Genomic DNA, 13114 nt, shown 5'->3' with positions numbered 1-13114 from the left:
GAGATCTCTTGTTTACTTTTCTGCATAATTGAATTTCATTTCTGTTTACTTCACTGCATCTTCTTCTTCCTCTACTCTGTCTGCAATTTACTTTTCCTTATTTCCTTTGCAATTGTTCTTGTTGGATCAAGGAAGGATTTGAGATCTAGACTTGTTATCTAGTCTCTTCCACTCCTGAGATCTTCAACTTTTTTTTTACTTTTCTGGAAATTAAGCACCGCTTTCTGTTTTAATTTCTCAAGCAATTCTACTTTGCTGTCTAGATCTACTTTGTTTTAATTCATCTTTTACTCTTCTGTTTTGTTGCAATTTACTTCTGCTTGTTTAATTTCTGCAATCCCACTTCCTAATTCCCTTTTTATCATTCAAGCAATTTATATTTCTTGCACTTTAAGATTCAGTCATTTACATTTTTTGCAATCTAAATTTCTACAATTTAATTTACTTGTTCTTTAAGATTTAGCACATTTACTTCCCTGCTCTTTAATTTACTACACTCTACCCCTCTCCCTTTATATTTCAAGCAATTCAGACTTCTGCAAAGCACAAATCACTCAACCAAACTTGATTCGCTTGACTAAATCAACCACTAAACTAAAATTGCTCAATCCTTCAATCCCTGTGGGATTGACCTCACTCATGTGAGTTTTTATTACTTGATACGACCCGGTATACTTGCCGGTTATACGTGAAAGAAATTTTTCGCGCATCAAGTTTTTGGCGCCGTTGCCGAGGATTGATTAGATTGACAATGATTAAGTGAAGTGGAGATCTAGATCTAGCATTTTTATTTTCTGTTCTTTAACTTTTGATTAACCCACTAACTGTTTGAATTTTTGCTTAAGCTAACTACAATTTCATCATGGATTGAAGTGTTACTGTCTTTCTGGTTTTGTTTAATTTCTATGTCTTGTTTGCATGTCAGGGACAATGAGAGCTATACCAACCTTTTGTGAACAAGACGAAAGAACCCTCAGGAGATTAAGAAGAGCCGAAAGAGGGAAAAACATTATTGGAGAAGAGGATTCGGAAGAAGAAGAGTTCCAAGATATGAAAGAACACTCAACAATTCCAACTAATTCACAAGGAGGAGTAGCTAACAACAACAACAATCCACCACAGAGAAGAGTTTTAGCTTCCTACACATTTGCAAATCCTAGACATTGTGGGAGTAGCATTCTTACCCCAAATGTTAATGCAAATAACTTTGAACTAAAGCCACAACTCATCACATTGGTTCAAAACAATTGTTCTTATGGAGGAGGACCACTTGAAGATCCAAATCAACACTTGTCCACTTTCTTGAGAATTTGTGACACTGTCAAAACTAATGGAGTGCATCCTGACAGCTACAAGCTACTGCTATTTCCATTTTCTCTCAGAGACAAAGCCACCCAATGGTTGGAATCTTTCCCAAGAGACAGCATTGACAATTGGGATGATCTAGTGAGCAAATTCCTTGCAAAATTTTACCCACCTCAAAGGGTTATCAGATTGAAGACTGAAGTACAAACATTCACCCAAATGGAGGTTGAACCATTATATGAGGCATGGGAAAGGTACAAGGCTCTGATCAGGAAGTGTCCCCCTGGAATGTTCAATGAGTGGGATAGATTGCAGAATTTCTATGAAGGCTTGACATTGAAATCTCAAGAGGCCTTGGATCATTCAGCTGGAGGCTCTTTGCAACTCATAAAAACTGCAGAAGAAGCTCAAAATCTCATTGACATGGTAGCTAACAACCAGTATTTTTTCGCTCACCAAAGGCAACGCCAACCATCACAGAGGAAGGGAGTGATGGAGTTGGAAGGAGTGGACTCAATCCTAGCTCAAAACAAATTGATGCAGCAGCAGATTCAACAACAATTTGAGCAAATGGCCAAGAGGATTGATAGCCTCCAAGTTGCAGCAGTAAGCACCAATCAACCATCAACCACATGGGGAACAAATGAAGAAACTCAAGAGGAGCAACAGCAGGAGCAAGTCCAGTACATGCACAACCAAAATTCTGGGTCAAATGAAGTCTATGGTGATACTTACAACCCTTCATGGAAGAACCATCCAAACCTGAGGTGGGGAGATAACCATAACCAAAACCAACAACCTTGGCAAAGAAATTCAAATCAAAAAACACTTCAAGAAACAACCAAAACAACAACCAGCAGCAAACCACCCAAAACCCCTACAGAAAACCCCAAAACAACCACCCCAACTCCAACCATTATCCATCCAATAACCAACCCACAAACCAAAACACTTACCATCAACCCTCAACACCCCATAACCAGCCAATTCCACATGACTCTCAAAGAATCACTAACTTGGAAACCTTGATAGACAAAATATGGAAACACCAAGAAATGACAACCAAGAACCATGAAGCTTCCATGAAGAACCTAGAGAGGCAGATTGGGCAAATCTCCAAGCAGATTTCTGTTGAGAGACCATCAAGTTTCCTGCCAAGTGACACAATTCCAAATCCTAAAGAAGAATGCAAGGCAATATAGTTAAGAAGTGGGAGAACATTGATGAGTAACAATGACACTACAAGGAAGCAAATGGAGAACAGCAAAAGGCCAATAGAGGGGGAAAAGCCAACACACGCAGAGGAAGCCGATGGTGATGATGCAATGGCAAGCAAGCAAACTTCAAAGCAAACTCAAGAAAAGGAGGAACAATCAAAAATTCCAAGAAAGGGGAAGGAAGTAATTGAAGAGCCAACCAAGGAACAAAAGTAGCAAGCAGAGAAGAACTTGGTACCTCCACTACCATATCCCCAGAGATTCAACAAGGAAGCAAAGGATCAACATTTTCATAAGTTCCTTGAGACTTTCAAGAAGTTGGAGATAAATATTCCCTTAGCTGAGGCACTGGAGAAAATGCCCCTATATGCCAAGTTCATGAAGGAGCTAATCAACAAGAAGAGAAGTTGGCAAGAAAAGGAGACTATCATGCTCACTGAAGAATGTAGAGCATTGATCCAGAAAGGACTTCCCCCTAAACTTGAAGATTCTGGGAGTTTCTTTCTATCTTGTGCCATTGGTAGTATGACCATCAATAAGGCACTGTGTGACTTGGGGGCCAGTATCAATCTGATGCCTTCCTCTCTAGTGAAAAAGCTGCACATAAAAGAAGTGAAACCAGTACAGATGTCTTTAGAATTGGTGGATAAATCAGTAGTATGCCCAAGGGGTGTAGTTGAGAATCTTCTAGTCAAAGTAGACAAATTTATTTTCCCTGCTTACTTTGTGATCTTGGATTCGGATGAGGATGATGGTGACTCCATTATACTGGGAAGGCCATTCTTGGCCACTGCTAGGGCCATCATAGACATAGAGAAAGGAGAGTTAACACTCAGACTACATGATGAAAGTGTCACCCTGAGTGTCTTCCAAGCAATAAAGTTCATCAATGAAAAAGAAGATGACATGGAAACAACCAAGGAAGAACTGCAGAGGAAAGCAGGAATTGACAAAATGATCAGCAGCCACCTTCCAAAGCGAGAAGTAGACAATGCAGTGTGGCAAGAAGAAAAAGAACTTGTACAGAACAATGAAGAAATGCAAGAAAGCATTGATGTGTTGGTCATTGAGAAGGAGAATCACAAAATGAAACCCACTTGCAAGCAGAAGGGATCAACACAAAGAGGGAAGAAGAATAAAAGCAAGACCAAAAAGGGGTGGAAGAATAAAAAAATCCCAACTGAAGGATTCTCCAAAGGTGACAAGGTGCAACTAATATATCAGCAGCTGGGAACTGAAGATCACTACACTGTTAACCAAGTACTCTCTCTTGAACATGTGGAAATTGAGCACCAAGGGACAAAGAAGAAGCTCACAGTCAGAGGGGACAAGCTGAGGCATCACAGTCATCAACCACCAAAAAAGAGGGGGTTCAATGTCAAGCTAATGACAATAAAAGAGCGCTTCATGGGAGGCAACCCATGATTTAATATTTCTGCCTGCTTTTAAATTCAATAAATTTTGATCACCTTAGCATGGTTTCGAATATACTTGACAAATGCATACATTGTTTTGAAACATATGCCAGACCTCTAAGTTTGGTGTGCTTAACAGCACACAGAAACTAACTTTTCAAACACTTTTAGATCATATACTTAGTCACTTCAATGAAGTGTATGACCAAACATTAAGTTTGGTGTCTGCATATGTATCAATTAGAAGAAAGATCAATTTTTGTTTAGAAAAGAGAAGAGACAATCAAAATCATGCAGATATGAATCATGCATTATTCTATTTTAGGAACTTATGGATTAGAAGTTATGATGAAAGTATCAATTGTGACAAATGCTTGTTTTCAACATTAATCTCTCAGCAAGAGACAAGTTTGGTGTTCACCAAATCTTGGTTCACTGAGTAAAGAACACAATTGATCTTTCATAATAAAAAAAAATAATAATATTAATAATAATAATAATAATAAAAAATATATATATATATATATATATATATATATATATATATATATATATATATATATATATAATGCAATCACTCCTTTCACCATCGTGCTACAATTGCAGACTAAAGCATAACTTTCTTGTTTAATTAGAAAAAAAGAAGGCTGAAGCAAAGACAAGGCAAGGGGACGGTTATGACAAGTCAAGAGAAGGGTCACATGTGCCTAGGGAGGTGTGCCAACTTTGGAAAGCAAAAATCTGCATGCTAGGCACCTTGAGGAACGGACTCCATGCAACCAATGGAAGGAGGATCCTTGTCAACCCTCAAGAGAACATGCAAGCCGTTCATCTCACAAAGTCACTAGGTGGTTCAACGCAATCTCCACCCTTCACAATCTATGACCGAATCATTCCCCAAGTGTGGTCTTCGGCCAACTCTTTTGTTTCCTTGCCTATAAAAGAGTTGAGACATCTCTTGCATCACAAGTCCCTACAAGCTTTCCTTACAGACACAAATCTCTGCCTCCACCTTTTGCAATTCTATACATATACACCACCTCTCTCATAACAACAACGTTTCCTCTCTCACCCTCTTAACACCACAAAACCGTACCTCAAAGCCACCCTTGTTTTACCTCCTTGATTGCACTCATGACTTCATCAAGCTCAAGGAGAAGGCCAGGCAAGGAACCAATGGTGACCGAACCCCCTGCCTATGATACTAAGAGATTTAGATCTCAATTTCATGAAGGGAAATATCATAGGTTCATGAAAAAGAAACACATCATCCATGAAAGGTACTTTGCGCTAAGAGAAGAAGAATACCCCATCATGAAATAAATCAATAGGGAAAGGAGGTGGGATCTTCTATGTGATCCCATCCCCAAAATTAGTGCACTCATGATCAGGGAGTTCTATGCAAATGCTGTGAAGGAAAGTGAAGAAAGCCCCTCTTACAAAAGCTATGTTAGAGGAACTGAAGTGGATTTCAGTCCGGCATCTATCACAAGAGCTTTGAAGCTGAGAACCATAACTTATGAAGAGCCCAGCTATGAGGCCAGATTGCAAGACAAAAACGATCCTGATGAAATTCTCCAGGGTATATGCTTGGAAGGTACAGATTGGGAAAGGGATTCACAAGGAGTCCCAAGCCGATTGAAAAGAATAAATCTCATTCCTGAAGCCAAGGGGTGGTATGAAATAGTAAGGAGATCCATACTCCCTACTGGGAACACCTCAGCTGTCACAATCAGGCGAGCACTCTTGTTATACTGTATCTTACACGGAGGAGAAATCAACCTTGCACAACTCATAGCCGAGAGTATTCAAGAGATAGCTGAGAGCACAAACAAATCCACTAGGCTTGGCCATCCGAGCACAATCTTAAGGTTGTGTACAAGAGCTGGGGTGATCTTTGAGGATGAGGACACAGAGAAAGTAAGAAGAGGAGCAGGAATAACAAAGAAAACCATGGAGGGAACTGCTGAGGATGATGATCAAGAAGAAGGGCCCCAAAGAAGAAGAAGAGCAGAGGAGGGAGGAGAACAAGCTCATGGTACCATAGACATGAGTCAACTACAAAGAGTTCTTGAGGAAATATCACAGCAAAATGTGATAGCACAAGAGCAATATTCAAGGTACCAAGAGTAATATCTAGAGCACCGGGAGCAATACTTGAAAGACAAGGAGCAAAATGAAGCTTGGCAGCACAGAATGGAGGTAAGATTAGAAAGCTGGCATCAACAATCGATGGACCAACAACAAGAATTTCAAGCAAAGATTCTTGAAGGACAAAAGGAACAATCGACAGAACTCCGAGAATCAATTGATAAATTGTATCTGAGCCAGGCCAAATATGGGGAATATACTCACAACTTGTACCAGTGGAAGAATGTTCATCATACCATTGGAGAAACTAGACAAGTGCAGCGAATAGAGCATTATGAAGATACATAAGCAAAATTGGAGTATTTGACCCGCTGTATGCCATGACTAAATTCACGAATCAAACCATTTGAGCAGTGCCAAGACTTAAGAGACCAACAGAAGGCAAGAACCCAGCATTATACGGATAGGATGTATCAAAGATTGGAGGCAGTGGGGCTTTCAAGCCTCATAGATCCTGTCTGGGACAGAAGGTGTCCGAGTGAAGAAATTCAGGACTATACCAAGCTCTGGACGAGAAAGAAGAAGAGGGGAGAATCCAGCAATAACCAAGAATAAGACAACTAGAAGGTGGTAAAGTTCTTTCATAATTTCTAAGTAAATAAGGAAGATGTATATCTGAAACATGATATACCTCCAATTGTTCTTTGTGTAGCATGCATTCCTTTTTGCTTAAAAAAGTCATTTGCATAATAATTGTTGTCACTTACTGCCTTGAAAACTTTGTTTTGTTCCCCCTTGCTGTTTGAATAAAAGAAAGATGTTTGATTTAGAAAAGTAATTGTTCAATGTCACAGAAGTTAGAATGAAAGTTAGTGGTGGTGTGTGTTTGAATGACTTGTTAGCTCATAGAATAAATGCTGCAAAATGACTTGTTACTTAAAGCCTAAGCTAGTCTGCTGCTGTGATCTCTCAATTATTGAAAGTCCCTTGAAAATAAATCAAAACAAAGAAAAGAGAAAGAAAAAAAAAAGAAGCCAAAAGTTGGCTAAGAGAAAAACAATAAGGCTAGACACCAATAGCTTGGACCCTAGGACATATGCCTGTGGTGTTTGTGTACTAGGATATGCTTGGACAAGTAAGTTCTAAGGAGTATTTTGAAACTTGGCAACTTAGATCAACTGATTTGGGATTGCCAACTGAAAGTCCACAATAAAGAGCAACCTAGCTACAAAACAGTTAGTGATCCAAAGAGATGCTGGGCATCAATGATCCTAGGAAGAACAAAGTGAGCCATGTGTCTGTGGTGAAGAAATTTTGAGTAAAATAAGGCCAAAAGCCACTGCAACATTTGACACCAAGCCTTCAATAAGAAATAAGTTCTGTAATGCAAAAGAAAGAAGAAAAGCTGACAAGGGAAATGAGCAAAAAGTGAGGATTCATAGCAGCAACCTTAGTGAACCTTTAAAGGAACATTGTTTGTTTTGACAGCAAGTAATAAATGAGCTACTTTTGATCTGCATAAAGCCCCATAGACCAAGTTCAACTATCTGCCTAATAAGAACATATATACTTATCTATTTCGTTCTATCTTCTCTTATGTTTTATGATTGCTTGGGGACAAGCAAGTTTTAAGTTTGGTGTTGTGATGACAAGTCATCTTAGCCTAGTTTTACTAGCCTTTTTCTTTATTTTTCATTTGGTTTTATGCACTTTCTTGCATCCTAAGTAAGTAATTTGGAATGACAATGCATGACTTCTTTGAATCAAACAACCACCATAAAATTGATGCTAAATCATGAGGTTTAAGCTAAATTTAATTGATTTTTAATGATTTATAAACCTTGTGAATTTGGTGATACTTTGATTGGTTGTTTTGATTAATTGTAGGTGAAGAAAAGAAGAAAAGAAGAAAAGCGTGGCCTAAGAAGCGTGGTTCAAGGAATAGAAAGTGTGGCCAAGAAAGGAGGAAGTGTAGTGCAACAAACCATGAAGCTCTCTCCAAAGCTCACTAAGTGAGCACTACACTCACTCCCAGGAGACCAAGGCACAAAACTCAGCTCACTTTGTGAGCTGAGCACAACACAAGGCCAAGAAATAAGGAAATGAGGAACCAAGCTCAGCTCACAAAGTGAGCACTATCGAGAGCGCTAGAGGAAAAATTCAAGGAAAATGTTTTGCAAATGCATGCTCCAAGACTTGAACTCATGACCAAGGGGGATGGGGGAGGCGCTACTCACAAAGGAAAATAAGCAAAAAATGGCCAAATGCACTCCTCAAGGTTCGAACTCACCACCATGAGGAAGAAAGGAAGCAAGGCATCACAAGAAAACCAAGGAAAAGCTCCAACGCATGCTTCCTCCAAGTTTCGAACCAAGGACCTTTCCTTGGATGCACCAAAGCTCAGCTCACTGAGCGCTACTCCTTGATGCATGGGGGCACATCTTGACACGGCCAGGGAGTGAGGCACGCACAAAATTGACAAGGCCCTTGGTGCATGAAGCGCAACATTTGACACGGTCCTGGGAGCACAAGGCGCGCACAAAATTGGCACCAAGACACTAGTGCTCAGCTCACAAAGTGAGCTGAGCTCTCCCCTGATGCTTCCCAACCAACAAGACACGCTATGCAAGGCACAAAGCTCAGCTCACTTTGTGAGCTGAGCATTCCCCTGGGAGATGCATTTGGGCTGAAATTGAAATTTAAAATTCCAACTTACTTCATTCCTTCACCAAATCAAAAGCCCATCCAAATTCCAATATCCAAGAATAGAAAGTGTATAAATAGGAGTTAGTTTGATGTAATTAGGACCTTTTTTCCTTTACCTTAGAACCTCTAGACTTCATTTGGAATTTTTCCTTTTTACTTACATTTTAACTTTGAACTTTTATTTTCAAAGAATTGGGAAGGAGAATTGATCTCTCTTCTTCCTTGTTCTTGCTTGAGCACTCTTTAATTTCATTGCTTTGGATCTTGGGTGGAGAATTGAAGAACTTCTGTTTCAATCTCACCTTGAGATCTCTTGTTTACTTTTCTGCATAATTGAATTTCATTTCTGTTTACTTCACTGCATCTTCTTCTTCCTCTACTCTGTCCGCAATTTGCTTTTCCTTATTTCCTTTGCAATTGTTCTTGTTGGATCAAGGAAGGATTTGAGATCTAGACTTGTTATCTAGTCTCTTCCACTCCTGAGATCTTCAACTTCTTTTTACTTTGCTGCAAATTAAGCACCACTTTCTGTTTTAATTTCTCAAGCAATTCTACTTTGCTGTCTAGATCTACTTTGTTTTAATTCATCTTTTACTCTTCTGTTTTGTTGCAATTTACTTCTGCTTGTTTAATTTCTGCAATCCCACTTCCTAATTCCCTTTTATCATTCAAGCAATTTACATTTCTTGCACTTTAAGATTCAGTCATTTACATTTCTTGCAATCTAAGTTTCTACAATTTAATTTACTTGTTCTTTAAGATTCAGCACATTTACTTCCCTGCTCTTTAATTTACTGCACTCTACCCCTCTCCCTTTACATTTCAAGCAATTTAGACTTCTGCAAAGCACAAATCACTCAACCAAACTTGATTCGCTTGACTAAATCAACCACTAAACTAAAATTGCTCAATCCTTCAATCCCTGTGGGATCGACCTCACTCATGTGAGTTTTTATTACTTGATACGACCCGGTATACTTGCCGGTTATACGTGAAAAAAATTTTTCGCGCATCAATAAAAACTATATGAAAATGATACCAAAAAGCGTATAAAATATCCGCTCATCAGAACACCAAACTTAAACTGTTGCTTGTCTCCAAGCAACCAAAAATAAAATAAGATTAAAAAGAAGAGAATGATACAATAAATCTCAGAGTTTTTAATGAAGCTTAGTTTTAATTTGATGAGCGGGACTTGTAGCTATTCACTTCTGAATAGTTTTGGCATCTCACTTTCCTTTGGAGCTCAGAATAATTGGCATCTTTAGGAACTTAGAATCCAGATGATACTATTGATTCTCCTAGTTTAGTTCTTTTTATTCTTGAACACAGCTTCTTTTGAGTCTTGCCGTGACCCTAAGCGCTTTGTTTTCCCATATTACCACTGGATACATAAACGCCACAAACACTCGACTGGGTGAACCCCTTAGGATTGTGATTCAGCTTTGCTAGAATCCCCAGACAGTGGTGTCCAGAGTTCTTAAGCACACTCTTTGCTTTGGATCACGACTTTAACTGCTCAGTCTCAAGCTTTTCACTTGACACTTTCACACCACAAGCATATAGTTAGGGAAGCATCTCATTTGAATTGTTTAGGCTAAGATTTTGTCTCTTTTAGGCCCTCTTAATCATTGATGCTCAAAGCCTTGGATCCTTTGCTCTTGCCTTTTAGTTTAAAGAGCTATTGGCTTTTTGCTCTTGCCACTTTGGTTTAAAAAGCTATTGGCTTTTTCTTTTTCTGCTTGCTTCTTGTTTTTTTTTCATATACATATATTTTTTTTGTTTTATTTTTTTTTTGCTACTTTTTCTTGCTTCAAGGATCAATTTTTGGATTTTTTAAATTACCAATAATACTTCTCTTTTTTCATCATTCTTTCAAGAGCCAACATTCTTAACTCCAACATCAAATATGCACTGTTCATTCATGAATTTAGAAAGTAAAATCAATGCTACCACATCAACATAATTGTACTATTCTTATTATATAACTCAAAATTCAAGTATATTTACTACTTCTAAAAAATCAAATTTTATTCAAGTTCAATGAGATGATAAGAGGGATATTTTAAATCTTATTGGAAAAAAGAAAATAGAAACTTAAATCCTAATAATGCTCATGCAATTCTTAAATTAAAAGACAAAAACTTAAATAAAACTTAAATGCTACTAGTGATCATGTAAATCTAAACATAAGAAATAGTAATTAGAATAGGCACAGAAATAGGGAGGTGGAACTCAACCACCTTAGTCATGGTTGGCGTTAGGCTCCTCTCTTAATTGATCCAAGGTAGTTTGCAATTGTGCAACAGATGCTTCCAACTGGGTCCAATATTCAATTGAAGGGATCTCTTGTGTTTGAAAAGGATCAGGCTTCTTCATTTTGGGTTGGTCATCTGGTAGTCTAGCGCTTTCCATTACTTGTTTGGTGATTGGGCTTTTTGCTGGGATAAATAAGTCTCTGTTAATCAGGACTCCAGCCTCCTTGCACAAGCAAAAGATAAAGTTTGGATAGGCCAACTTGGCTTGAATTGACATCCTGTTTGTAACCTTGTATAGCTCAAAGGGGATTAATTGGTGGACTTCCACCTCATTCCCCATCATGATATAGTGAATCATCACAGCCCTTCTGATGGTGACTTCAGAGTGGTTGCTAGTCAGGAGTATGGAACGCCCAATGAAATTCAGCCAACCCCTAGCAACTGGTTTGAGACCCAATCTTCTCAGTTGGTTTGGTTTACCTTTTGTGTGATTAATCCATTGAGTTCCAGGTAGACATATGTGTTATAGAATCTGATCCAACTTGGGATTAGCTACCACCCTCCTATTAAAGGATTCTGGGTCATCCCTTTGTGGAGGTAATTTAAAGATCTCTCTCACCTTGTCAAGATGAAAATAGAGAGTCTTACCCCTGACCATGGTGCGAAAAGTATGGAACCCTTGTCCATCTTTCTTTTGCTTATTTTTCATACACAGATTCGCATAGAATTCATGGATCATTGTTGATCTAACATTGGTCTCAGGGACGGCTAGGGCTTCCCAGCCCCTTTTTTAAATCTGCTCTTGGATCTCCGGGTACTCATCTTCTTTTAATTCGAATTTGGCTTTTGGGAACACTGTCCTCTTGCACATTATTTTGTAATAATGTTCTTCATGCTACTTGGTATAAAATCTGAAAGGTTTGAAAGTAACTATTTGGTTGTCTTCTTTCTTGCTTCTTGAAGTGGATTTTCCACTTTTTGGAGCCATGGAATTCGAATGGAGTGAGAAGGCAAGGCTCTTTCCACACCAAACTTAAAAGGTTTGCTCGTCCTTGAGCAAAAGAATAGAAAGAAGACAAAGAGGGGGAGAAAAATTCGAATGGAATGTGGATGAGGGAGTGTGTGGGGCGAATGTTATAGATAGGGATGGGAGGGTGGTTTTTTTCGAAATTAATTAGATAAAAGATAAAGAAGATATGATTCACACTTTGATAAAAGATAGAAAAAAGATAAGTTTTAAAATTTGTTTAATCATCAAAAGATATAAAAAAAGATAAAAATATAAGATAGAAGGTATGAAAAAGATTTTAAAGTTTTAATAAAAGATTTGAAAAAGAATTGCAAAAGATACGAAATTTTGAAAAAGATTTGAGAAAAGAATTAAGAAAGATTTTAAATTTGAAAGGAATTTGAAATTAAAATATGATGGTTGAAAGAATCTTGTTTAGAAGATATGATTAAAAAGATAAGATTTAAAAAAGATATGTTTTGAAAAAGTTAAAAACTTCCCCAACCCTTGTAGGGCGTTGAAATGCCCAAAATGCCCCTATTTCGGCGTTCAACGCCAACTGTGTGCTCCTTCTGGGCGTTGAACGCCCAAACAGTGCCTCCTGGCTGGTGTTCAACGCTAGCCTTGCTTTCCCCTTCAGGGCGTTGAACGCCCAGCTAGTGCTCTCTGGCTGGCATTCAACGTCAGGTTTGCTGCACTTTGAGGGCGTTGGACGCCCAACCAGTATTTCCTGGCTGGCATTCAACGCCAGTCTTACTACTTCTTGAGGGCGTTCAATGACCCTCCTTCCCTCTTGTCTGGCGTTCAACGCTAGCAAGGGGCTTTCCCTAAGGTGTTTTGTTTTTAGCTCTGATTGTCTTTGCTACTGTTTTAACTACTGCACATGATCACAAACCTAAAGAAACAAATATGAAAATCAAACTGATATAATTGAAATAAACTTAATGAAAACAGATATAACTTTAATTATGGTTGGGTTGCCTCCCAACAAGCGCTTCTTTACTGTCGTCTAGCTAGACTTTACTGCGCTCATGTTAGCAACAGGATGGATTTCTCTTGCTCAACTTCACCACCCAAGTAATGTTTCACTCTTTGGCCATTAACAGTAAATCT

Source organism: Arachis hypogaea, chromosome 14, assembly GCF_003086295.3.
Source record: "Arachis hypogaea cultivar Tifrunner chromosome 14, arahy.Tifrunner.gnm2.J5K5, whole genome shotgun sequence".
NCBI classification, from domain to species: Eukaryota; Viridiplantae; Streptophyta; class Magnoliopsida; order Fabales; family Fabaceae; genus Arachis; species Arachis hypogaea.
The sequence above is the reverse complement of the archived record's forward strand: the minus strand, read 5'-3'. Positions refer to the sequence as shown.